Source organism: Balaenoptera acutorostrata, chromosome 1 (genome assembly GCF_949987535.1).
Source record: "Balaenoptera acutorostrata chromosome 1, mBalAcu1.1, whole genome shotgun sequence".
In the NCBI taxonomy this organism is placed as follows: Eukaryota; Metazoa; Chordata; class Mammalia; order Artiodactyla; family Balaenopteridae; genus Balaenoptera; species Balaenoptera acutorostrata.
In genome coordinates, this window is record NC_080064.1 from 75674643 (window position 1) to 75701774 (window position 27132).

General features: G+C 38.9%; 1 protein-coding gene across 9 annotated transcripts in view; it reads right to left on the reverse strand.

The window, feature by feature from the left end:
- The window catches only part of DDAH1 (dimethylarginine dimethylaminohydrolase 1), a 252938-nt gene that overhangs the window by 172789 nt on the left and 53017 nt on the right, over positions 1 to 27132 (reverse strand). For 7 of the 9 annotated variants that reach the window (XM_057547545.1, XM_057547546.1, XM_057547543.1 and 4 more), the window contains one exon: positions 170 to 288. The gene's annotated coding sequence lies outside the window, so the exon portion shown is untranslated. Of the gene's footprint in view, positions 1 to 169; positions 289 to 10590; positions 10653 to 15910; positions 16067 to 27132 lie in introns of those variants that run through there. The other 2 variants (XM_057547548.1, XM_057547549.1) reach the window with 2 other exon arrangements.

Here is a 27132-nt window from a genome sequence, read left to right on the forward strand (position 1 = left end):
GGTACTTGAAAATGTGAGAAAATGGATGTTTTCTGTCAATATAATTTAAATCCATCCGAGAGTACTGATATATAAGAACATGTGAATGCAAATACGTTTTTGATTAACATGATGAAGTCAAATGTGTTCACTTTTAACTATAAGGGATGACATCTAAAATTTAACTTACCTGAATATAATTTTTGGAAAGTTGGTCTTCAAAACAGCTGTTGCTTTTTTTGGGGGAAGGATTTCCTATGGAAAAGTCTCAGCAGAAGTTGCCAGAGCTCCTTTTCTGCACCGATGAAACTGCAAATGGAGAAATACAGAAGAAGGGGGAGGAGTAAGGCATTTCAATACGTCTAATACATTCTTGTGATGGAACTGTCTTCTCTATTAAAGAAAAGACTTGATAAAAATTCATAAAGAGACAGCTATGAGTTTAAATGATTATTAGAAGAATCTAAAGATGACTTTAACCCACAACTGAGTATATAATATTTGTGTTTTTACTCGTTTACCTCTCAAGGGGCTACAGAATGGCAAACATCAGGATTTTTTTTAGGCAGACACTCCATTTCCTTGAGAGCAAGAGAGCAACGACAGAGTAAAAACAGCAAGACTGAGAACAAACAAATCTTGCCTTTCATGTTCTAATTTTTAAATTATATGTATTAATTTAAAATATTTGTGGCAGACTCACAATTATGTAGAGAGAACTAATTAAAATATATCTTATCTCCTAGAGCCATATAAAATTGCCTACAAAAATAGCAATTTCATGTGATTTAACCCGATACTCAAGCCTTCATAGGAATATCATCAGCTAATAATAACCAATAAGGAGTACAACCCAGTTTGTCTTCCTGCCATTTTTCTGTACAAATGCTAATATTATAAAACTAATATGACACATGCTATTTTCTTGCAGGTGCTAACATTGAGGACATTCCTCATAGGAGAACCAAGGCTATTTATAGACATTGTTCACAGCTTGTGCTTCTGCTTCATTAATTCAAAACAGAAAGAAAATATAAATCTTACACCAGAAGTTTTTTGGATACAACCAGTTTTTTTGGATTTAACCTAACAGAACAGCACTGTGACACTGACAACTGTGACTGCTTTCTCATGAGCTCAGGCTGGAGGACAGCTGGAAGGCCAGCCACCAACCGAATAACCTGATGCACAGTAATCACAAACTCGAGGGCTTATTTTAGTGAAAGGTGTCATATAGCCCATGAGGTAAAGGAACAACCATGAACACCACCAAGAATGCAAAGAATGTCCACAGCTGATGAATCGTGCCCTCTATTGGTATATGACAAACAGCCAGTGACCCCGAAAGCCACAGTATTTCCAAAGACAAAGGACTATGGTACTTAGTAACACTTTGAATTTTTTTTAAAAAGCAGTTCTTTTTACACCAATACTCTACCATTCTATGCCAAGAAAGGATACTGAGTGTTCAGATGGTCCCAGTTTTCTCTTTTACACTAAGCATGATTCAGATATTAGCAAGGTTTCCATTTCTATTACAGAAGAAGCCTTAGATAAGCTTTCTATTCTTACAAAATATGAGAACATCCCAAGGAAATACAGATTTAAAGTATAATGTAAATGTACATTTTAATGGAGCTACACAGTGATTGCAAACATTTAGATGATTTGCAAGTGTATAGTACGTTGTTGAAAGCAATTTAAATCCAAATATGTCTGTTGCAAATTTAAGGTAATCTCACTTTTACATGCAAAAATATTAAGATTACAGGGAATAGAGCTGGTGGCGCTCGGCCTAGTCAGGTCTTGCAGCTGGAGGTGATGCAAGGAAGAAGAAAGGATCCTCCATGGGTTAAGGCTACCTTTCCAGATAGTCCAACAACTAAGTCACTAGTTTCCAAGGGCATTTGCACCACCCATGGAAACACTGGATCCGTGCACACCAGACAGATCCTTGACAACTCATCCCACCATCCCCCTGCGCAAAAGTTGCTGTACCAGTGGACAAAGAAGGTGACCACTGAGTCTCTTTTCATTACCAAATAGATATAATATCCCTGCCAACAAAAAAGAGCACACAGGGGCTTCCCTGGTGGCGCAGTGGTTGAGAATCTGCCTGCCAATGCAGGGGACACGGGTTCGAGCCCTGGTCTGGGAAGATCCCACATGCCACGGAGCAACTAGGCCCATGAGCCACAATTACTGAGCCTGCGCGTCTGGAGCCCGTGCTCCGCAACAAGAGAGGCCGCGATAATGAGAGGCCTGCGCACCGCGATGAAGAGTGGTCCCCGCTCGCCGCAACTAGAGAAAGCCCTCACACAGAAACGAAGACCCAACACAGCCATAAATAAATAAATAAATAAAAATTAAACTTTAAAAAGAATATCACCAAACATTCTGAGAAGCAACTGGCCCTGAATCTGATCAGGGACCACTTCTAAAAAAAAAAAAAAAAAAAAAAAAAAGAGCACACAAAGTGTCTCTCCATAATATCACAACCAGTTGAGATCACACTAAGAAAATCAGCTTGCCTAGATGAGGACCCTTTCTCTTCTTGGGTAGCCAGGATTTGAAGGAGAGACTCTGACCTGTGCAACTGGTAAGTGACTAACTTATACACACTGAACTGGCCCTCAGAACTGAGCTGTCTTCTTTGTAAGTGAAAAATATACAACATAATCTTGAAGAACTGCACAGTGGTACGAGCCAGAGGCATACTGTGTGTGTGTAACAGACTGAGAAACAGACAAATGAATCCTATTAAAAGGATTTCTCATCTTCTGCATCTATCTGCCAGTGTTAGGGTTTTATGGGCTTAGATGTTACCTTTCTCTGGTACCTTTTTTTCTATACTGTTGTTCTATTCTAATGCGTCCTAGAAATCCCTCTCCTGATCCCTTATCAGAATCAGAAAGTGAGGAAGAAGAAAACGCTAACTACCTAAATGAGAGCTCTGTGGAAGAGTAGGATTCCTCTGAAGAAGAGGACCCTGTGGTGCCCAACCTAACACCTCTTGAGAGTCTTGCCTGGCAGGTTAAGTGCCTTTTAAAATATTCTACAACTTGGAAACATTTAAATCCTAATTCCTGGTTATATCATGCTAAATTCTTGGATTCTAGCACATCGGTCCGTATACTTCAAGAGATAGTTCTAAGACTCTTCCATTGCTCCCATTGTGTACCCAAACTGGAACCAATTCCTGAATGGCCTCCTCTAGCTTCTTGTGGAGTCCCAACTTTTCTTTTTGTTTTTTTTTAATTCAGTGTAAGCATGTAATTTAAGTTTTTTCATTTTTTTCCTTTTGAATTTAATTTTATTTATTTTTTTATACAGCAGGTTCTTATTAGTTATCTATTTTATACACATCAGGGTATACACGTCAATCGCAATCTCCCAATTCATCCCACCACCACTCCCACCCCCCGCTGCTTTCCCACCATGGTGACCATACGTTTGTTCTCTACATCTGTGTCTCAATTTCTGTCCTGCAAACCGGTTCATCTGTACCATTTTTCTAGGTTCCACATATATGCGTTAATATATGATATTTGTTTTTCTCTTTCTGACTTACTTCACTCTGTATGACAGTCTCTAGATCCAGCCACGTCTCTACAAATGACCCAATTTCGTTCCTTTTTATGGCTGAGTAATATTCCATTGTATATATGTACCACTTCTTCTTTATCCATTCATCTGTCGATGGGCATTTAGGTTGCTTCCATGACCTGGGTATTGTAAATAGTGTCGCAATGAACATTGCGGTGCATGTGTCTTTTTGAATTATGGTTTTCTCTGGGTATATGCCCAGTAGTGGGATTGCTGGGTCATATGGTAATTCTATTTTTAGTTTTTTAAGGAACCTCCATACTGTTCTTCATAGTGGCTGTATCAATTTACATTCCCACCAACAGTGCAAGAGGGTTCCCTTTTCTCCACACCCTCTCCAGCATTTGTTGCTTGTAGATTTTCTGATGATGCCTCTTCTAACTGGTGTGAGGTGATACCTCATTGTAGTTTTCATTTGCATTTCTCTAATAATTAGTGATGTTGAGCAGCTTTTCATGTGCCTGTTGGCCATCTGTATGTCTTCTTTGGAGAAATGTCTATTTAGGTCTTCTGCCCATTTTTGGATTGGGTTGTTTGTTTCTTTAATATTGAGCTGCATGGGCTGTTTCTATATTTTGGAGATTAATCCTTTGTCCATTGATTCGTTTGCAAATATTTTCTCCCATTTTGAGGGTTGTCTTTTCGTCTTGTTTATGGTTTCCTTTGCTGTGCAAAAGCTTGTAAGTTTCATTAGGTTCCATTTGTTTATTTTTGTTTTTATTTCCATTACTCTAGGAGGTGGATCAAAAAAGATCCTGCTGTGATTTATGTCAAAGAGTGTTCTTCCTATGTTTTCCTCTAAGAGTTTTAAGGTGTCCAGTCTTACATTTAGGTCTCAAATCAATTTTGAGTTTATTTTTGTGTATGGTGTTAGGGAGTGTTCTAATTTCATTCTTTTACATGTAGCTGTCCAGTTTTCCCAGCACCTCTTATTGAAGAGACTGTCTTTTCTCCATTGTATATCCTTGCCCCCTTTGTCATAGATTAGTTGACCATAGGTGAGTGGGTTTACCTCTGGGCTTTCTATCTTGTTCCATTGATCTATGTTTCTGTTTCTGTGCCAGTACCATATTGTCTTGATTACTGTAGCTTTGTAGTACAGTCTGAAGTCAGGAAGTCTGATTCCTCCAGCTCCGTTTTTTTCCCTCAAGACTGCTTTGGCTATTCGGGGTCTTTTTTGTCTCCAAACAAATTTTAAGATTTTTTCTTCTAGTTCTGTAAAAAATGCCATTGGTAATTTGATAGGGATTGCATTGAATCTGTAGATTGCTTTGGGTAGTATAGTCATTTTCACAATATTGATTCTTCCAATCCAAGAACATGGTATATCTCTCCATCTGTTGGTATCATCTTTAATTTCTTTCATTACTGTCTTATAGTTTTCTGCATACAGGTCTTTTGTCTCCCTAGGTAGGTTTATTCCTAGGTATTTTATTCTTTTTGTTGCAGTGGTAAATGGGAGTGTTTTCTTAATTTCTCTTTCTGATCTTTTGTTGTTAGTGTCTAGGAATGCAAGAGATTTCTGTACTTTAAGTTTGTATCCTGCAACTTTACCAAATTCATTGATTAGCTCTAGTAGTTTTCTGGTGGCATCTTTAGGATTCTCTATGTATAGTATCATGTCATCTGCAAACAGTGACAGTTTTACTTCTTCTTTTGCAATTTGTATTCCTTTTATTTCTTTTTCTTCTCTGATTTCCAGGACTAAGACTTCAAAAACTATGTTGAATAATAGTGGTGAGAGCGGACATCCTTGTTTTGTTCCTGATCTTAGAGGAAATGCTTTCAGTTTTTCACCATTGAGAATGATGTTTGCTGTGAGTTTGTCGTATATGGCCTTTATTATGTTGAGGTAGGTTCCCTCTATGCCCACTTTCTGGAGAGTTTTTATCATAAATGGGTGTTGAATTTTGTCAAAAGCTTTTTCTGCATCTATTGATATGATCGTATGGTTTTTATTCTTCAGTTTGTTAATATGGTGTATCACATTGATTGATTTGCGTATATTGAAGAATCCTTGCATCCCTGGGATAAATCCCACTTGATCATTGTGTATGATCCTTTTAATGTGCTGTTGCATTCTGTTTGCTAGTATTTTGTTGAGGATTTTTGCACATATGTTCATCAGTGATATTGACCTGTAGTTTTCTTTCTTTGTGACATCTTTGTCTGTTTTTGGTATCAGGGTGATGGTGGCCTCATAGAATGAGTTTGGGAGTGTTCCTTCCTCTGCAATTTTTTGGAAGAGTTTGAGAAGGATGGGTGTTAGCTCTTCTCTAAATGTTTCATAGAATTCACCTGTGAAGCCATCTGGTCCTGGACTTATGCTTGTTGGAAGATTTTTAATCACAGTTTCAATTTCATTACTTGTGATTGGTCTGTTCATATTTTCTATTTCTTCCTGGTTCAGTCTTCGGAGGTTATACCTTTCTAAGAATTTGTCCATTTCTTTCAGATTGTCCATTTTATTGGCATAGAGTTGCTTGTAGTAGTCTCTTAGGATGTTTCGTATTTCTGCGTTGACTGTTGTAACTTCTCCTTTTTCATTTCTAATTTTATTGATTTCAGTCCTCTCCCTCTTTTTCTTGATGAGTCTGGCTAATGGTTTATCGATTTTGTTTATCTTCTCAAAGAACCAGCTTTTATTTTTATTGATCTTTGCTATTGTTTTCTTTGTTTCTATTTCATTTATGTCTGCTCTGATCTTTATGATTTCTTTCCTTCTGCTAACTTTGGGTTTTGCTTGTTCTTCTTTCTCTAGTTCCTTTAGGTGTAAGGTTAGATTGTTTATTTGAGATTTTTCTTGTTTCTTGAGGTAGGCTTGTATAGCTATAAACTTCCCTCTTAGAACTGCTTTTGCTGCATCCCATAGGTTTTGGATCGTCGTGTTTTCATTGTCATTTGTCTCTAGGTATTTTTTGATTTCCTCTTTGATTTCTTCAGTGATCACTCGGTTATTTAGTAATGTATTGTTTAGCCTCCATGTGTTTGTGTTTTTTACGTTTTTTTCCCTGTAATTGATTTCTAATCTCATAGCCTTGTGGTCAGAAAAGATGCTTGAGATGATTTCAATTTTCTTAAATTTACTGAGGCTTGATTTGTGACCCAAGGTGTGATCTATCCTGGAGAATGTTCCGTGTCCACTTGAGACAAAAGTGTAATCTGTTGTTTTTGGATGGAATGTCCTATAAATATCAATTAAATCTATCTGGTCTATTGTGTCATTTAAAGCTTGTGTTTCCTTATTAATTTTCTGTTTGGATGATCTGTCCATTGGTTTAAGTGAGGTGTTAAAGCCCCCCACTATTACTGTGTCACTGTTGATTTCCTCTTTTATAGCTGTTAGCAATTGCCTTATGTATTGAGGTGCTGCTATGTTGGGTGCATATATATTTATAATTGTTATATCTTCTTCTTGGATTGATCCCTTGATCATTATGTAGTGTCCTTCCTTGTCTCTTGTAACATTTTAAAGTCTATTTTATCTGATATGAGTATTGCTACTCCAGCTTTCTTTTGATTTCCATTTGCATGGAATACCTTTTTCCATCCCCTCACTTTCAGTCTGTATGTGTCCCTAGGTCTGAAGTGGGTGTCTTGTAGACAGCGTATATATAGGTCTTGTTTTTGTATCCATTCAGCAAGCCTGTGTCTTTTGGTTGGAGCGTTTAATCCATTGACGTTTAAAGTAATTATCGATATGTATGTTCCTGTTACCATTTTCTTAATCGTTTTGGGTTTGTTTTTTAGGTCCTTTCCTTCTCTTGTGTTTCCCACTTAGAGAAGTTCCTTTAGCATTTGTTGTAGAGCTGGTTTGGTGGTGCTGAATTCCCTTAGCTTTTGTTTGTCTGTAAAGCCTTTGATTTCTCCATCGAATCTGAATGAGATCCTTGCTGGGTAGAGTAATCTTGGTTGTAGTTTCTTCCCTTTCATCACTTTAAGTATATCATGTCACTCCCTTCTGGCTTGTAGAGTTTCTGCTGAGAAATCAGCTGTTAACCTTATGGGAGTTCCCTTGTATGTTATTTGTCGTTTTTCCCTTGCTGCTTTCAATAATTTTTCTTTGTCTTTAATTTTTGCCAATTTGATTGCTGTGTGTCTCGGCATGTTTCTCCTTGGGTTTATCCTGTATGGGATTCTCTGCGCCTCCTGGACTTGGGTGGCTATTTCCTTTCCCATGTTAGGGAAGTTTTCGACTATAATCTCTTCAAATATTTTCTTGGGTCCTTTCTCTCTCTCTTCTCCTTCTGGGACCCCTATAATGCACATGTTGTTGCATTTAATGTTGTCCCAGAGGTCTCTTAGGCTGTCTTCATTTCTTTTCATTCTTTTTTCTTTATTCTGTTCCATAGCAGTGAATTCCACCATTCTGTCTTCCAGGTCACTTATCTGTTCTTCTGCCTCAGTTATTCTGTTATTGATTCCTTCTAGTGTATTTTTCATTTCAGTTATTGTATTGTTCATCTCTGTTTTTTTGTTCTTTAATTCTTCTAGGTCTTTGTTAAACATTTCTTGCATCTTCTCGATCTTTGCCTCCATTCTTTTTCCGAGGTCCTGGATCATCTCCACTATCATTATTCTGAATTCTTTTTCTGGAAGGTTGCCTATCTCCACTTCATTTAATTGTTTTATCTTGTTCCTTCATCTGGTACATAGCCCTCTGCCTTTTCATGTTGTCTATCTTTCTATGAATGTGGTTTTTGTTCCACAGGCTACAGGATTGTAGTTCTTCTTGCTTCTCGAGTCCCACCTTTTCAAAAGCCCCTTATGAGTCCCAGTCAGCTTTCTAGAGATCATGCCACTCTAAATGGAGCACTGCAATTTGCCACCAAAGAGTTAAGCTGAACATTGAGTAGAGCCACTCCCATACCTGAGTACCTAAAATAAGTTCCTAATTCATGTGTTTCTGGTTGTTGCTGTGGCTGGTTAACTAAAAACAGTTAAGGAAACAACCCACACTGAACCCATCAGCACTACTTACACTTACGCTGACTTCCAAAAGGCAGTTTAACAAAACCCTAACTGCATCACTATAAAGATCCACCATTCCTTCTTATATCTCTTGTGTTGCCAGTTGAGAAAGGAATACAGTTACACAGCCCACAGTTGAGAAACTAATGTCTTCTCAACCCAACTATGCCCTGTCCTGACATGCCAAAATACAATCAAGTACTGAATATATACCCAAGAGTCCTGTAACTCGACTACAGAAGATGCACATTGTGAGCATTCCCTTTGAAAGACCCTGTGGATAATGTGAGAACTTCAGTAGAGAATTAGTCAAAAGGTACCTTATTACAAAAGATAAGTGAACTATTCTCCACACTCAGTTCTCCCCGTAAGTTACTCTGCCTGTCTAGTGGACTTAACTAGATACCTAATTTTTAGTGGGAAGGAAAAGGAGGCCACTACCCCATTTGTTACCCAAACTTCAGAATAGCCATTGTGGAAAGTGGTAAGTTAGCTACTCCCAAAATCACCTTTCTGAGCATGCTCTTCTCTGATATTCATTTCTAGGGAAGTAGTTGAATTAAATTGAATAATTAGACAAAAGAAAATGGTGGGAATATGGATTTATCTCCCAGCTTTTATATTGATAGGCCTACATATAGCACCCTTTAGGAGTTCCTATTTTGGGGGGAGGGAGTGCAGTAGTGTAGTAGTAGCCTACACTATTCCAGACCTATTATGGGACCTGAAATTACAGCGTAAACATTTTATAGGCTCCCACCAGGCTGTCTCTAGCTAAACTCATTTATAAGATCATAAGTGGGGATTAAACAGACACCTGTTCTGTAGGGAATATATTTCCTGCAACTTGACATCCAGACTTTACCAAGAGCAAATAAAACACATTCCAAAGGAACACTGGGAAAGAATTAAGAGAGCATTTATGCTAGTGGATTAAAGTATTTCACCTGTATAATGTCTCCTGGAGCAGTACTTCATGCACTTTCCACATCCATGGCAAACTTTTCAGGAACCCTTCTAACTGTAAAGAACTTTACTGCAGAAAATCTCAGTCTAATACAATCTGAAGTTAAAGAGTTTTTTCGTATCATTGTTTTTCTACATCTAGCTTTAGATTTTTTTCTGGTTGAATAGAAAGCATATGTACCCTTGTAAATGAGTCTTGCTGTGTTTATTTAGATGAGTCAAAACATAGAAGTCAACACACATAAAATGCGTGAGACCAGTTAAGTCTTTCACATATCTGCAATAAAGCGTGAAACCTGTATGTGATCCTGGTTGACTGGGCATCTAAAGGGAATCAGAAAATAGATTGTTAAAGATATAGCATATATTCTTCCTTGTTTTAGTTTTGCTTTTTCTATTCTCCATAATTAAGTGCTGTATCCAAAGTGGCATCAAAAAATTGAAGCATTAATGGAAACACAAATTCTATAAATGTATAGCAACTTTAAGGAGAGAGAAGAATGGTTATAACCTAATGAGTAATTTCTGTTGAGCCTTAGTTGTCTCGTCTTAAGGAAAAAGGAGGGAATTGTAGTAGGTAGAAAAAATATTTGTTAATGGAGAATTACTGAACTGAAACCGTACAATGTTAGTGTAATGGAATGTATCAGTAACTGTTCCTATGTAGATGTTCTATGAAATTGGTTTTTAAAATGTTAAAAAAATTAAGATTATAAAAGTGTAATCTCTCAGTTATTGCTCCTTCCCAAGTCTCTTCTGGCTTGCACCTTGAGGGAGCCTGCTTCCCGTGTCCCTACCTCCCTGAGATATTGTCCTTGTGTCACCACCACTGCTGCCAGCACCACCACTGCCATCCTTTCTTCAGTGCTGCAGCCACTGGCCCAAGGCTGCTCCAGGCCAGGCAGCTTCTCACTGCAGCTCTGGCAGCATTGAAGAGCCCTCTCCTGCTGCTTCTCCTCTGGGTGCTTCAATGATGGCCCTGCTTCTTCTGCTTCCTACTGCTCTCTATATAGAGCAGCAGAGAAACCCTGGAGGAGCTGTGCTGCCAGAACACTCAGTGCCTCTCACCTGTCCTTGTCCCCTGGGGTCAGGTCTGCTTCTCCTCCAGCCAGATTTTCTCACTGTCCGCAGCTACTGGTCAGAGGATTGATTTCCCCCTGGTGGTAGTTTCTGTTGAACAAGGAGTCACTAAATTGTCAAGTATTTGCTAAGAACTTGTTCTGTGTATAGAATCTTATTAATTGTCAAGAAATGAGTGAAAAGAACGGAACAAACATACAAATTAATTATTTAAAGCCAAATATTTTGTTTGATGAGTCTTCTGCTTTAAAAAAAAAGTTGAAATCTACTGGATTCTGTAGATGTACTTCAGCCTATCTGTAAAGTTCATTTATCAATTTGACAAACATATATGGAGCACATGCAATGTGCCACGTTCTGTCCCCAGTGCTAGGAATACAAGATGGGCAAGATGCCTGCTCTCATGGAGCTTCCAATAAACAAGCAAGCTAACAACAGTTACTGATAAATACAATATCAGACAGTGGGTAAGTGATCAGAAGAAAATAAAGCAGACTAATAGGATAGAAACTAATAGGAGGAAAACTTTGAATAGGGGGCAGAAGGAAGGTCTTGAGAAGGTGACATCCGGGCTTAATCATGGGAATATCTAGGGGAAAAAAACCCAGACAGGAGGCACAGCAAAGTTACAGGAATGTAATGATACAGGAAGTGAATGACAGGAGATGAGGTCAGATAGACCAGCCCAGATCAGGTAGGGCTTACATAACCATGGTAAGGAATTTCAATTTTATTCTAAATACAGTGGAAAGCATTGGAAGATCAAAAGGGAATGACTTTCTGTGATTACATTGTTAAAAGATCACATTGGCTGCTGTGTAGACACTGGATTGTAGGGGAGCAAGAGTGTAAGACTCTAAGACCCATTAGGAGCTGTTGTAACCTAAATAAGAAGTGATGGTTCTATAACTCTATGAAATAAATGTGGGTTCTATTAGATAATGCCCTCTGCCGATAGCCCACTATACAAGGTATTGGATCTACTTACTGTGTAACAAAAGTATCTGACTGGGTCACTGGCCTCAAAGATCTTTTTATAATTTAATGGAGGTGACAGGTAAAATTAAAGAGGACAAAGAAAAGAGATATCTTGTTGAGGCAATAAAAACTTGGCAAAGGTTAACAGGCTCTCAACAATAGTCTTCGGCTGGGGCAAAATTTTATGGGTCACCCTACCCTGAATCACCAGTGTTACAGAAGAACCAGAAAAACCAACACCCAGACCTTGAATCATAGTAAATAACCAAGCAAATTACAAGCAAATATAAACATAATTTTCAACATTTACTGAGAACTTAGAATATTCCAGGCACTGTACTAATGCTCTACATGAATCATTTAATTCCCCAGAACAATAAGAATAGTGATTATCATCCCCATTTTCTAGATAAAAAACCACGTCTGTGGACACGGTAACTTGTCTAATGCTTCACACAGCTAACAATCTCTAGAGCCCAGCCTCAAATCCTAATTAGTCTGACCCAAAATCCAAGCTTTATAAGGATAAGGCCAGTGTCTCCCAGTTGCCTGATGATAAGAATTCGCTTGCGGGAATTCCCTGGTGGCCTAATGGTTAGGATTCTGGGCTTTCACTGCCATGGCTGGGGTTCAATCCCTGGTCAGGGAACTGAGATTCTGCAAGCTGCTCAGCACAGCCAAAAAAAAAAAAAAAGAATTAGCTTGTTAAAAATACAAATACTTGTACCCATCCCCCATCCCACACCAACAGAATCAGAATCTCCAGGGAGGGGTCTGGAGATTTTTTTTTTTAACATCTTTATTGGAGTATAATTGCTTTACAATGATGTGTTAGTTTCTGCTGTATAACAAAGTGAATCAGCTATAAATATACATAAATATACATATATCCCTATATCTCCTCCCTCTTGCATCTCCCTCCCACCCTCCCTATCCCACCCCTCTAGGTGGTCACAAAGCACCAAGCTGATCTCCCTGTGCTATGTGGCTGCTTCCCACTAGCTATCTATTTTACATTTGGTAGTGTACATATGTCAATGCTACTCTCTCACTTCGCCCCAGCTTACCCTTCCCCCTCCCTGCGTCCTCAAGTCCATTCTCTACGTCTGAGTCTTTATTCCTGTCCTGCCCCTAGGTTCTTCAGAACCATTTTTTTTTTTTTTTTTTTTTTAGATTCCATATATATGTGTTAGCATACGGTATTTGTTTTTCTCTTTCTGACTTACTTCACTCTGTATGACACACTCTAGGTCCATCCACCTCACTACAAATAACTCAATTTCGTTTCTCTTTATGGCTGAGTAATATTCCATTGTATACATGTGCCACATCTTCTTTATCCATTCATCTGTCAATGGACACTTAGGTTGCTTCTATGTCCTGGCTATAGTAAATAGACCTGCAATGAACATTGTGGTACATGACTCTTTTTGAATGATGGTTTTCTCAGGGTATATGCCCAGTAGTGGGATTGCTGGGTCATATGGTAGTTCTATTTTTAGTTTTTTAAGGAACCTCCGTACTGTTCTCCATAGTGGCTGTATCAATTTACATTCCCACCGAATTTTTAACAATCTTATCCCTCCAAATTATTATTATCTTATTCTTAATAACATAATCATTCTAATTATATAGCCTACACAGGAATAGACCATACTTAGCATAAAAGAATACAGATAAATGGAGAATACAATATAAAGGAAAAATCAAGGCATGTGGCATTTATCAGAGACTCCATGGAAGAAGTAGGTTTTGAGCTGGATTTTGAAAGGAATGCAGAAAGAAAGAGAGAGGAGGGAAGGAAGGAAGGAAGGAAGGGAGAGAGGGAGGGAGGGAGGAAGGAAGGAAGGAAGAGAGAAAGAAAGGAAGAAAGGAAGCATTGCAGAAAAAAAAATGCATGAAAGAGACAAAAAGGAGAGAACTGGGTGTGTAGGGTGTACAGGAATTGATGTCCCAAAAGGGAGGAGGTGACTTGATTTAGTACACACTCTACCATTCAGTTCTTATATAGGTTCAAGTAGGTTTAGAGTATTCGTAGGTTACTGAAGCTGCCTAGATCCTTGGCCTGATCTTGGCCAAAACTGTCCTAGAAAATCCATCCTTGAAGCAGTTGTCTATTACTCATTCTCTTGGACTAAAAGGTCAGAAAGAATCTTATTTTGACAATTTTTTTCTTTTTAAAACTGAACTTGTTTACCTGACTTCCTATAACAGACAAATGATCCCAGAAGACAGCCTTACTTGGAATATAATAATAGGAAAATTTCTTTTACTGATTCACAGACATTCTTAAGTACATTTCCAACTGGATGCCACAGAAGCCATGTCCTAAATTTTTCTGCAGCATTTAACAGGCTGCAACTCAATCAACAGATGTTCATCGAGGGCTGACTTTATATTAGACACTGTGAGCAGCACGGGGTAGACAACAATGAATAAACTGTGGCTTTTGATCATAAGGGTTCAGAACCCAGTGGGAGGAGACGGACAACCAAATATGTCATTCCATTCCAAGTCCTAGGATGGAGGTTTGTATAAATGGCCAGACACTCCAAAGAGGGGGCGCTGGCTCTGCCTACGGGAGTTTGAGAAGGTTAATGGCCTTGCTTGCTGGGTTTTGAAAGACTCACAGGACTTCAATGGGAAAAGGATGGAGAAAGTATTCTAGATCAAGAAGAGAGAATAAAGAATGATACAGAGACCAGTATGAAAGAGTGAGTGTGGAGGAGTCGTACACTGTAGCCCAAATTTTTTTCAGCCTGCGGTGTTTTAAAGAAAATTACTTGTCAGTGTTTAAAATGAGAATTTGTATACAAACCTTTATTTTTGACTTATTGTCCAAGACAATGATTTAGCAACACTGGGCCCACATTCAACTGATCCTGAGTAATATTGCCGCTTGAGAGGAGGATCCTGCTCCCTAGTCACACCCAAATACACATCTCCTAAAAATAAGAATTTTCGGGCTTCCCTGGTGGCGCAGTGGTTAAGAATCCGCCGGCCAATGCAGGGGACACGGGTTCAAGCCCTGGTCCAGGAAGATCCCACATGCCATGGAGCAACTAAGCCCGTGTGCCACAACTACTGAGCCTGCACGCCTGGAGCCCGTGCTCCACAACAAGAGAAGCCACCGCAATGAGAAGCCCGCACACCGCAACGAAGAGTAGCCCCAGCTCACCGCAACTAGAGAAAGCCTGCACACAGCAACGAAGACCCAACACAGACAAAAATAAATTAATTAATTAATTTTAAAAAAAAAGAATTTTCTTCTGTATCACCACAATTCATTATCATATCTAAGAACGTTGATATTAGTTTCTTAATATCGTATGTCATATCATTTAATATATGGCTCATATTCACATTTTCTCCACTTGTTCCCAAAATGGTTTTTAGCTGTTTTTATCAGGCCAAGAGTCAATCAAGGTTCATATACTGTATTTGGTTGTTATGTCTCTTTATCTCTTTTCATCTAGAGCAGTTCCCCCCTACTCTTTCTTCACTGATGATAGTGACTTTTGGAAGAATCCAAAAAAGTTGTATAGAATATTTCACATTTGGGATTCCTCCATAGGTTTCCTTGTAATTTGATTGTTCTCTGATGCCCTATAATTCCTATATATTTGAAGTTAGGTCCAAAGGCTTAATTAGATTCAGGTTGAACACTTTTGGCAAGAGTAGTTCATAAACAATTCTGTGGGTTTCATCTGCATCACATCAGGAGAAACATAATGCAAGATTATAGCATATTATCAATGCTTTTAGGTCGATCACTTGGTCAAAGTGGTGACTACCAGATCTCTCCCTTCTGCTTTTTGCAATTAGTAAGTAATATGTGTGGTGATGTTTGTCACCGTGTGACTATCCTGTTCCACAATAAACGTTCACCACTGATGATCCTTGCCTGAATCAATTATTTCATTGGGGGGTTGCAAAATAATGACTTTCAAATAGTATCGCTCCTTTTTTGCTATTCTTTTCTAAAGATGAGTTTTCCCTCATCAACTAGGATAATATAAAATTCCTCATAAAAAGATACAGTAAATGTTTACTTCTTTCCATTTTACTACCAATTTCAGAATAAGGATTTGTTGAGTAGTAATCTCTAATGATCCAAATGATGTTTTTCTCCTTTCCTTCGCTTTTTTTGGGTATCACTATGGGCTAATAGATTTTTATGTATTCAATGTTTTACAATCAATTATACTTCAAATTGTTCAAAATTTGTGCAGTGGAAATCCTTTCAAACTAGTTCCTGGGTCCTTTTAACATGCCCCCATAAATCACTGAGCACTTCCTTGGTTTCTGATACAAGATATCCTAAACTCACCTTGTAGTTTCACTGCCCAACACCTTGAATCAGCTATTTCTCCACAGACCATTATTCTTTTTGTAGGTAATGATGAATAGAAAACAAAATCTGGATTCTGGATGTGCTTATTGCTAGGGGGATTTCATAGCTTCTATGTTCTCTCAGTGGACAGAGCTAGAATAGATAGATAGGTAGATACATAAATACATAGATATTTTTAATACATTAGTCCATATTGATATTTGTACTTCATTAGTCCATACTGATATTTATAATTCAAATTTAATATTATAGATTAATATTACAAGTCTTTTCCTATTAGATGTTTTAAAGGAAGAATGAACAGAAGTGGGTAATGAGTTGGATGTATGAGGCAAGGAAAAGATCAAGTATGACTCCTAAGTTCCTAGCTTGAGAACATGAACCTCGATGAATGGGCATGCTGCTGCATTTTACCAAGAGAGGAAGTAAGAAAAAGAAGACAAATTCATGGGGTATTGGTGAGGGGTGAGAAATCAATTATATATGGTTCAGTTTTTTATTTTATTAGCTATAAAATTAAATTATTTAAGAACTGACACCCACAGGTGAGGCAGTGACAAGGATTTTACGTAGGTGTAGAAATGTAAGCTATATTCAAAATACCAGTCAAGATTCACTAACATTGGGTACTTTTCAAACACTGTTAACATCTGTGAAATCCCTGTACTCCAGTACGTGGATGAAGCTTGATACCTGAGTATGACTTCCTAGGGCAAGAAAATCTAGCTCAGGCAAAGGAGGAAAGAAAATTAAAAATGAAGGTAAAGATCTTCTGAGAAGTAATGGAAAAACCTAAAAACAACCCTGTATTTAAAACATGGTATATTAATTTGCAAGGGCTGCCATAACAAAATACCAAAGATAGGTTGACTTAAGCAACAGAATTTTATTTTCTCACAGTTCTGGAGTCTGGAAGTCCAAGATCAAGGTGTTAACAGGTTTGTTTTCTCCTGAGGCCTCTCTTCTTGGCTTGCTGATGGCCACCTTCTCTCTATGCCCTCACATGGCCGTCCTTCCAACTTTGTTTCTGTGTCCTAATCTCCTCTTCTTATTAGGACACCAGTTATATTGGATTAGGGCCCACCAATATGACTTCATTTTATCTTAATTACCCCCTTTAAAGGCCCCATCTCCAAATACAGTCACATGGTGAGGTATTAGGGTTAGGACTTCAACATATGAATTTTGTGGGGACACAATTCAGCCAAAAACACATGAGATAGGAAAAAGCTATGTGATAGAATGAAGATACATGCTTGAGAAAGTTAGCAAGTCTTCTCGATGGCTGGGTCTCATTTCCAACTGGACAAAGACAGTTTGGTTGCATTATTGCTATACAATGGCTTGAGCAAATTTGAGATGATGATTAACTGATAAGCCACACATTCATCCACATCGTTATGGTCAAAGATGAATATACACAGAGAAAATTAGAGACAGAAGAATATATCCACCCCATTTCCTCCTAGATTTTCTAGGCTTTGAACTTGAGTCATTATGCTTAGCTTGCTCTCTGCCTGGGGAGGGGGTGTGGCATTTAATCATTGCTTTTTTCTTCTTTTTTCAGAACAAGTAGCCCTGTGCCAACTGACTCATTTGATACCAGCCTTAACTGTCACAAATGATATGGGAGCAGCAGATTTCATCTATCTTAGTATAGGAAAAATTAAAGAAGAGGAAATCAAGGGGTTTTTTTTGTTTTTTTTTAAATAAATTTATTTATTGATTGATTAATTTTGGGGTATGTTCGGTCTTCGTTTCTGTGCGAGGGCTTTCTCTAGCTGCGGCGAGTGGGGGCCACTCTTCATCGCGGTGCGCGGGCCTCTCACTGTCGCTGCCTCTCTTGTTGCGGAGCACAGGCTCCAGACGCGCAGGCTCAGCAATTGTGGCTCACGGGCCCAGTTGCTCCGCAGCATGTGGGATCTTCCCAGACCAGGGCTCCAACCCGTGTCCCCTGAATTGGCAGGCAGATTCTCAACCACTGCGCCACCAGGGAAGCCCCAAGTTTTTTTTTAAGAATGCTAGAAGATTGGCACTTTTACAGATGGGGGGAAAAAAAAAGATAAGGGAGGGGCTGGTGAACCGACTTGCCTGGGGACTTGCTCAGTTAGTTAAGGACACAGCTGAGACTCCCCCTTTTGACTCCTATCCCAGTATTCTTTCTACTTCATCACAACTAAGTAGCTCTGTGTTTAACATTTTTCTGTTAAAAATGTTCTTGGAAGTATGCTTACAAATGATTTTGAAATGCCAAAGAACATTCTGGTAGAGTGGTTAAGAGTACAGACTGGTCAAACAAGCTTGTGTTTCAATCTCAGCTTTATCATTTACTACTACACAGCCTGGATCAGATTGCCTAACTTCTTAAAGCCTCGATTTCCTCAACAGTGAAATGGGGATGATAGTAGCACCTACCTCACAGAATGGCCCTGAAGACTTTAAGTTAAAGCATTTTTTAAAAAAATTAATAGTGTCAGGCACATGGTAAATGTTCAATAAATAGGAGGTATTATTATTCATTATAATACCCCAAATTTAATCAGAATTCAAATTTTCCAGTCTGGTTTCCTAGGTAAAATGAAGCAAAAATAAATAAATAAGTAAACAAACAAACATCATTAGTTAGACATCTTTCCATTTCACAGCCATGAGGATGTTTATGACAATGTCCCAGGATCTAGCAGTTGAGCAAAAGAGAGAAAAACAAGCAGAACAATTGAGTCAAAGTTTTTATAACTCTAAAGTTGGAAAAATCACAGCATAAGGAGAGAACCAAAATCTCTGAGGCAGTAGAGTGAGAGATAAAGAAGTTCTAGAACAAAGAAAGAGCCTGGGAAAAAAGGATGCTATCAGATCTACAAGCACAACAAAAGCATTGGTGTAAGCCAGGAGTGAAGGAGACCGCTTTCCAGATAAATGAGTGGGGTTAAGATGCCCAAAGAAAGTAAAAGTTGTTTCCAGCAATGTAGAGGTTGTTTTGACGTAGAGTCACGTGAGGAATTGGCCATTAAATCTTATCAGGCCTGCTTTGGTGACTCCCATAAAATGCCAGCTAGTCACAGAGCCCATACACGTGAGCTGGTTGCTATGTTAGTTTTCTTTAACCAGTGATTTCTTCCATAAGTTGAGTTCCAGGGCCCTGCTGAGAAGACTATCATTCAAAATTAATGAAATGCTATTAGTATTTTGAAGTACCTATTGTGCACGTGAGAAAATCTAGCCTCAGTTGAAGTAATAGAGTATTTTAGAATGTATGTGTAGCACAAGGGATCCTTACTGAAAAGGCTATTTATTTTTGCCAGTCGTTATGGCCTCAAAGGCCAAAAAGCAAGACTCAGAAGTAAAAGCACAAAGTGAATTTGTCCACAATGCACAGAGAGAAGACAAAGCCAGAGGAACTGTTCTGGAACAGATGTCTGCAAGTCCTCCAGTTAAAATGAAGGAGAAAGGCACTTTCAGTTATTTGATCATTTCAGTTCTTTTCTTTGCTGAAATGGTCACCAATAACCCAGATCCATCCATACTTTTTGTTAATTCTTTCCCTGCTGATTTCAGTTCTAGTCTAAGAGCTTCATTGGGAACATTTTGCCAGGTAATTTGGCAGTATTTATAAAAATACTTAATGTGATTCTCCTCTGACCCAATAATTTCACTTTTAGGAAATTTTCCTGTAGAAATTCTAGCTAAAGTATTTGAAGATATAGATATCAGGAAAGCTACTGTCCCATTGTCTGACATACTGTAAATTGAAAGCAATCTAAATGCCCATCAATATGGACTGGCTAATAAATAATGATTTAGCTGTACACACATCTTGGAGTCAGACCACCTGAGTCTGAGTTCCCATTTCACTGTAAATTTCTCATTGTGGTTCCTTGTATTTGTTTTCTATTATGGCCATCATAACAAATTACCACAATTTTAGAGGTGTAAAGTAACCCAAATTCATTATCTTATAGTTTGGTAGGTCAGAAGTCTGGTATGGGTCTCACTGGATTGAAACCAACGTGTTGGCAGTGCTCGGGTCCTTCTTTCAGAGTCCAGGAGAGGACCCCTTTCCTTGCTCCTTCAGGTGTTGACAGACTTCAGTTCCACGTGGTTGTAGAACTGAGGGCTCTGTTTCCTTGCTGGATGTTAGCTGAGGTCAGCCCTTAGCTCCTAAAGTCCTCTTGCTGGTCCCTGCATGTAGACCCCTACGTCTCAAAAACAGCAGCAGAGTACTGAATCCCTCTCACACTGTCACCTCTCTGACCCTGCTTCTACTGTTGTCTCTCTCTCTAACCCAGACAAAAAAGGTTCTAATTTTAAAGACTCAAGTGATTAGATTGGGCCTACCCAGATGATTCAGAATAATCTCCCCATCTCAAGGTCTTAACCTTTAACCCATCTGCAAAATCCCTTTTGCCCTGTATGGTAATACATTCACAGGTTCCAGGGATTTAAACGAGGACATCTTTGGGGGCCATTATTTTACCTACCACTCCCCTCTAAGCCTCAGGTTCCTTATTTTCAAAATGGAGCTTCTTCCACATATGGTTCTTGTAAACTATAGATGACAGAAACTCTTGGCACAGTGTAATCACTCAGCAAATGTTGGTCATCATCATCATTACTATGTAGCCATTAAGAAAAAGAGACAGAACCATATTACTGACATAGAAAAATGTTCAAAAGATATATTTGAGAAAAGTAAGCTATAGAAGAGTGTGTATAGTATAACCATTTTTCTTAGAAAGAAAAAGGAAAAAAGGTATTTGTATTTGTATAGGGAATAAAATGTCTGGATGAATACCAAGAGACTAAGATTGAGAAGGTGAGTACAGACTTGGAGTTTTTCTAATGATGCACATTTTAAAATTTAAAGTGGTAACCACATTAGGAAGATAGAGTGTTTATTGTCCAAAACAGTGTGGAAACAAACAAACAAACAAATACAGAAATGATTACTTATAAAAATAACAAGAAAGAAGAAAAAAAGCATTGAAAAATGTTGGTAAGTAAAAAATTCCAATCCCAAACATGTCAATAATCACAATAAATATGAATAGATTACATCTGTTTAATAAAATACAGAGATTCTTAGACTGGAAAAAATAACAAAATCCAGATATGTGAAGATATATTTTAGGTAAAATTTTAAAACATAAACATTAATAAATATATTAAGTATGGAAAAATACATATTTAGTAAAAGCATAGGAACAGAGATGGGAAGTAAAAGCACCAATTTCAGGACTATGGTTGCCTCTAGGAAGAAAAGAAAGGAAATAGTGTAAGAGAGGGTTACAAAAGGGATATCAATTACATCTTTAATATTTTATTTCTTTCTAACAAAAATAAAACATCTAGAACATATATGAGAGGATATTTCCCTTTTAAAATTCTGGTTTTTTTATATTCTGTACTTTTCTGTGCATATAAAATATATATTTTTTAATTTTTATAGAACTGTACTGAGAAGTTAGAAATAGAGATTATGTCCTGATGCAACAAGTACTTTGGGTTCTAGAAAAAAATTCTGAAATTTTAGAGGTAAACATAAAATTAGGACAGACAGATGAAAATGTGTTTCCACTTTCTGTCCATCAGTTTGGGTCACCATCTATTGAACACTTACACTAGGTTAAGGATGATACTGTTTGAAAATGCCCAAAATATGTACATTAAAATGTTCAAGAAGGCTTAAACAGAAACTTATATGCAAGTTTTAATAGTTGATAAATGTTGTCAAGAAACAAAGATACAATTGGAATAGTGATTAAATTTATCAGCGAAATTTAATTTTGAGCCAGATTCTGAAGAAGGAGAGGTTCATGGATTTCTAAGATGGAACAATTCAGATAGGAAAATGGACTGTGCCATGGCACAAAGGGACCTCATCAACAGAACACAGGGGTCAGTAGTAGATTAGGGTGGTTGGAGCAGAATTTCCTTCCCAAAATTCTGAAGAGCTATGGAAACAGATATAAGTACTTACATGGACATAAGCACAGAAAAATGTCAATATACAATTAAATAGAAGATTTAGGCTACTGGAAGAATAGATTTGACATCACAGATTTTATGTGAACTATAAAAATAACCTTCTTCCCTATATTTTCGCTGGCTCCAATGGAGCCATAATTTTTTACTTTGTGTAAAGCATGAAGAAGGTATTTATGAACTGCTTTTCAAGAGAAAGGGGAGGACTTCCCTGGTGGCGCAGTGGTTAAGAATCCGCCTGCAAATGCAGGGAACACGGGTTTGAGCCCTGGTCCAGGAAGACCCCACATGTTGCGGAGCAACTAAGCCTGTGCGCCACAACTACTGAGCCTGCGCTCTAGAGCCCGCGAACCACAACTGTTGAGCCCACGTGCCACAGCTCCTGAAGCCTGCGCGCCTAGAGCCCGTGCTCCACAACAAGAGAAGCCACCGCAGTGAGAAGCCCTCGCACTGCAACAAAGGTAGCCCCCGCTCGCCGCAACTAGAGAAAGCCCGCACGCAGCAACGAAGACCCAACACAGCCAAAAATAAATAAATAAATAAACTTAAAAAAACAAAAGGGTTGACTGATATTCTTAAAAAAAAAGAAAAGAAAAAGGGGAAATGCTGATGGAGAACCATGAAGGAGCCTTGGTTGGTTCTCTGTTGGAAGTGTTGGAATTACCTCTCTAAGGTTAAATACATTATTTAATAGATTAACACACACAAATATCCTCCCCCCAAAAAGTAAACTCTATTTTGAAAATATCCCACCTCACGCCATCAGAATATTCTAATGTTGGGCTAAATTCCTCTTTCTGCCTTCAAATTAATTTGCGTGAAAGGCTCAGCCTAAGCTGTACTGGGAGGATGTAGATGGCCATGACCACGCGCTGGAAACTTGAGTCAGTCCAGATCTTGTGCCTTACAGCACAGGTCCTGCTGCCTCTGCCTCCTCACCCTGATATGGCTGCCAGAGTGAACTAACACACACTTTCTGTCTGTCTCTCTCTCCCTCTTTCTCCCACTCTCTCCGTCGCCCCCCACCCCCTTCCAGGCCAATCTGAACAGATCCTCACCAACCTCAGCATCTTCCCCAGGTAGCCTCACACTGATGTGCCTCTGTGAGTTGTGAGGTGGGTCACAGGCCACATGTCACTGATCATAAAGCCCCAAAGATTCCAAGGACCCACTTTTCTCAGCCCTGTGTCTAGAGCACCTTCCCCCATCACTCAGTCACCGGCTCTGCTGCCTGGCAAACCCCTGCTCCTGCACGTCTCAGCTCAGATGCTCTCCTCCCTGTGAACCCACATCCCTCACTTCCCCAGCCAGCTTAAATTCTTCTCCTAAAGCTTTGCTGCACTTTGTATAGACTCCCACGTAAGACTCGTCTTGTTTGATGGCAGTTATTTATACAACTGTCTCCCACTCCATTGTAAGCTCCTTGAGGACAGAGACCATGTCTTGGTTCTTTTTATATTGCCAGTAAATAGCAGCTTCCAGGACATTCTAGGCACACAGTGAACATTAATGGATGCTGAATGAATAAATAAGTACTACCACTGATACGGGGGCAAGAGAGTCCCCAGTTGATTAGATCAATGCCTCTTCCCCTCCCCCATTCCTGCTATGTATGGCAGCAGGGAAAAATCTTTCTCCCTAATTATGTCAAACAACACTGTCCCATGAAGTCTCTGCATTTTGGGAGTAAAGGTTGAAGGAAATGATTTTCCTTTATAAAATTAAAGACTTTGATTATTGGCAAAGAGAAGATTCTAGATTCATTAGAGGAGAGTGGCCCAGCAATTCTTACTATGTTCCTGTAACTAATTAGAGATAGGTAATTTTAAAAATTAGTATCTACAAAAATCGACCACAAACCAATAAGGATGATGAGTTGAATCATAAAAATCCCATTCTATTTATATTTCCCCACACACACCCAGTGCATTTATTCTAAATGGAAAAGTACAAATAGTGGGAAAAAAACATTTAAACTACAGAAACACGAAACTCCAGATGCTGATCCTGCCTAAAGGGCAGAATTTAATTCTGTGCTAAACTACTGTATGTGGGATTAAGAGGCGTGGTTAACCAGACATTTGAGAACAAGTAATTACCACTGAATCTCTCTATCACATATTTGTCTCACACATAATTTATACAACAAGCCCACAGAAGGGAAAAACAAAATGCTGTTTGAAACATTTTTTTCCAGCCACAAATTTTTCAGGCTTATTTTTTTTCCCTCATCAAACATTATTTACGCCTATGGTCTTGGGTTGGATAGTGGGATATTTTCTTTCTGATACATAGGGACAAAGAAATAATATCTCTAACCTGTTATTCTTGCCTGTGTCCTTCTGGCCAATCTCAGGCATCTGAATATGGATATGCAGAGTCCCTGCAGTTGGTTTATGTAATGTTTTCAGAATGGAATAAACTTGCAAGGGAACACTTTTATTTATTCACCTATTTGTTCATTCAACAAATATTTATGACGCACCTCTGTGCCCAGAATTGACACTGGGATCTCCAGATACCAGTGGACACGACAGGGTTTCCACCCTTGATGAGTTCACAGTCTAGAAGCAGAGATGATTAAACCAACAATTACAATGTAGAATGATAAGCCAGGATAGGAGGGGACACAAGGAGTTGTAGGGATCTGACACCTGTCTGAGATGGTCAGGGAGGGCTTCCAGCAAGAGGTGTCATCTAAGTTGAATCTTGACTGACCTGTAGGGCCCAGACAATTGAAGGAGGGTAGGGAAGTGGAAAATTCGAAGCTAAGGGAAGAGCAGGGAGAGATCGGAGTATGAGAGAGAAAGTGGGAGTAGGTAAGGCAGGGTGGTGCTTACTGATGGAGCAGACCCTTACAATGGTACGGAGTCTGAGTCATGAAGTAAACATTTTCTGTGCTCACAAGCCAAGCAACAGCTTCTGTGGACCTCCTCTCCCTCTCTACCTGGGACACTTTCAATGAAAAGGAAAGCAGAGAGGTATTTGAGAGAGACATAAAGCCTCTGGGCAGCAGCATCTTGGCTGGACTGCTTCCGGCATTTGTTCTTGTTTTACATTTTGCACAAAGCAGGGAGATATAGGCCATCAAACCATAACTCATCTGCAACTCCAGCCCAGTTCCAGCTGCCATGCAGTATTTGTCAAGTGCCTGACCTGGGGCAAAGGATTTAACATCATCGTGCCTCAGTGCCTTGTCTTTAGAACAGATTGCAGCGAGAATTTAATAAGTGAGTGCATGTAAAGTGCTCAGAACGGAGCCTGGCACAAAGCAAACGCCCAACAAGTATTAGCCATAATTATTTTACTCTGCATATGGGGCATGCCGATGAAGCTAGTTGGCTAGTTATTTAAATAACTGGTAGGTCATTTATAGGAACTGGGCTCAGGAGTAAAGTTATTGTTGTTCAATGTCTTTGGCACTAACAGGCGACTAGGAAAGTTAACCCTGTGAAGATAAAAGCTGAACTTCGGTGGTGGATTTTTTTGTTTATATCCATTCATTGAATATTCATTAGCCCTGTACTTATCGAGTGTCTACTGAATGTCAAGCCTGAGAGTCAAATATACCTGAGATGGACTGACAATCTATTATTCATTCAATACATGCTTAGAGGTACCAGAAAGTGTGAGTCACTGCTGAGGATAAAATGCTTCATTAGACCCTCCAGCAGAAGGTGATACATAATACAAAGAGACAGGGACAATAATAATCAATGCTTGCTTTACACCAGGCTCTGTGCTGAGTACCTTACCTGGATTGTCTCAAAGTGCTGTGGGAGTTGATAGGATGGAGACATGGTTCCCAGCGGGGGAGATTAGGAAAGACTTCATGGAGGTGGAGGTATTAGAACAGAATCTTAGAAAATACTTCACTTCTGGAGCATTTTGCTCAACCCTGGTTTTACAGCAGACGGGTCCAACGGCTTTTTCTAAAGCTGCCTCTTGGTATAAAGGCTATTTTAAAGGAAATAGCCAATAAAAGGGGATGGTTTCTACTAAAAACTTTCATCTGACTACAAAAGAGAACTACCACCAACCTGAGTAAGTTGCTTAAAAATGAACAACTTCTCATTCCATTATCAAGCCCAAGAGTCATCTTGCCTGCATTGCAGTCCGAATTCCATCTCTCCCTGAAATGTCCCTTCTTTCCCGCCAGTGACTGACTGGGAATCGTGTTTGCAGCACACGCTGGGATCCTGTTCCTAATTATTGGTTGTGTAATTTATTGATAAAGCAAAGCCAAATATGAGTAAGAAGGAAAACCTAATTAGAAATAAAGCACTCAGTGTCCCAACAAGGAAAATTCCAGGGCTTCAAAAATAGAAAATCAGTGATGCATAGTTTGAAGGCTTTGTCACTAAAGAAATAATCCCAGTACTTAATAAGCCAGAAAATGGATTAAGCAGATGGGGGAAAGTTATCAGTGGCAGAGAATGGGCACCTACAGAGAAATAGAATGGTTTAGGACTAAAATGACTCTGGCACACACTAAAGAATATTTAGTTGTGTCCTGCAATGAATGCTGTAGAAAATCTGTATGAATCTCTTTTAAAAATCAGCCATGAAGAGAGAACATAACAGATTATGGGCTGGTACAGAAATGCTAGAGCCACTTTTTTACTGGGTTGATTAGCCCATTTATTTAAATGGTTGATTTGTAGGATTTCTTTCTTTATGGAATTGACTGCTTGAGTGAATCAACCAAAGCAGTAACTTCAGTAGAGTATGGATGCAGCTTTATTCTGATAAGCTGACCTTTAAACACATTTGGCCCTTGAACAACGTGGGTTTGCACTGTGAAGGTCCACTTATACGTGGATTTTTTGCAATAATAAATACTACAGTACTACAGAGTCTGCAGTTGGTTGAAACTGAGAATACGGAAGAACCTCAGATACTGAGGGCTCACGATAAGTTATATGTGGATTTTTGACTGCAAGGAAGATCAGCATCACTAACATCCATGTTGTTTAAGGGTCAACTGTACACAGAAAAACGTTTTTCGTAACAAAGAAGCCACCCCAGCAGCACACGTGACTACATAGCCTTCTCTGCCTACACCTATCTGAACATGTTTCTAATCAATTGACCATTTATACTTATCAGCTCATAGGACCTTTATAGGGCCCAAAACTCAGTTTTAAGTGTCAGTGAGTTGCTGAAATGATCCTAACCAGATCACTTAGCCTTTTTTTTCCAATTATTGTATTGCA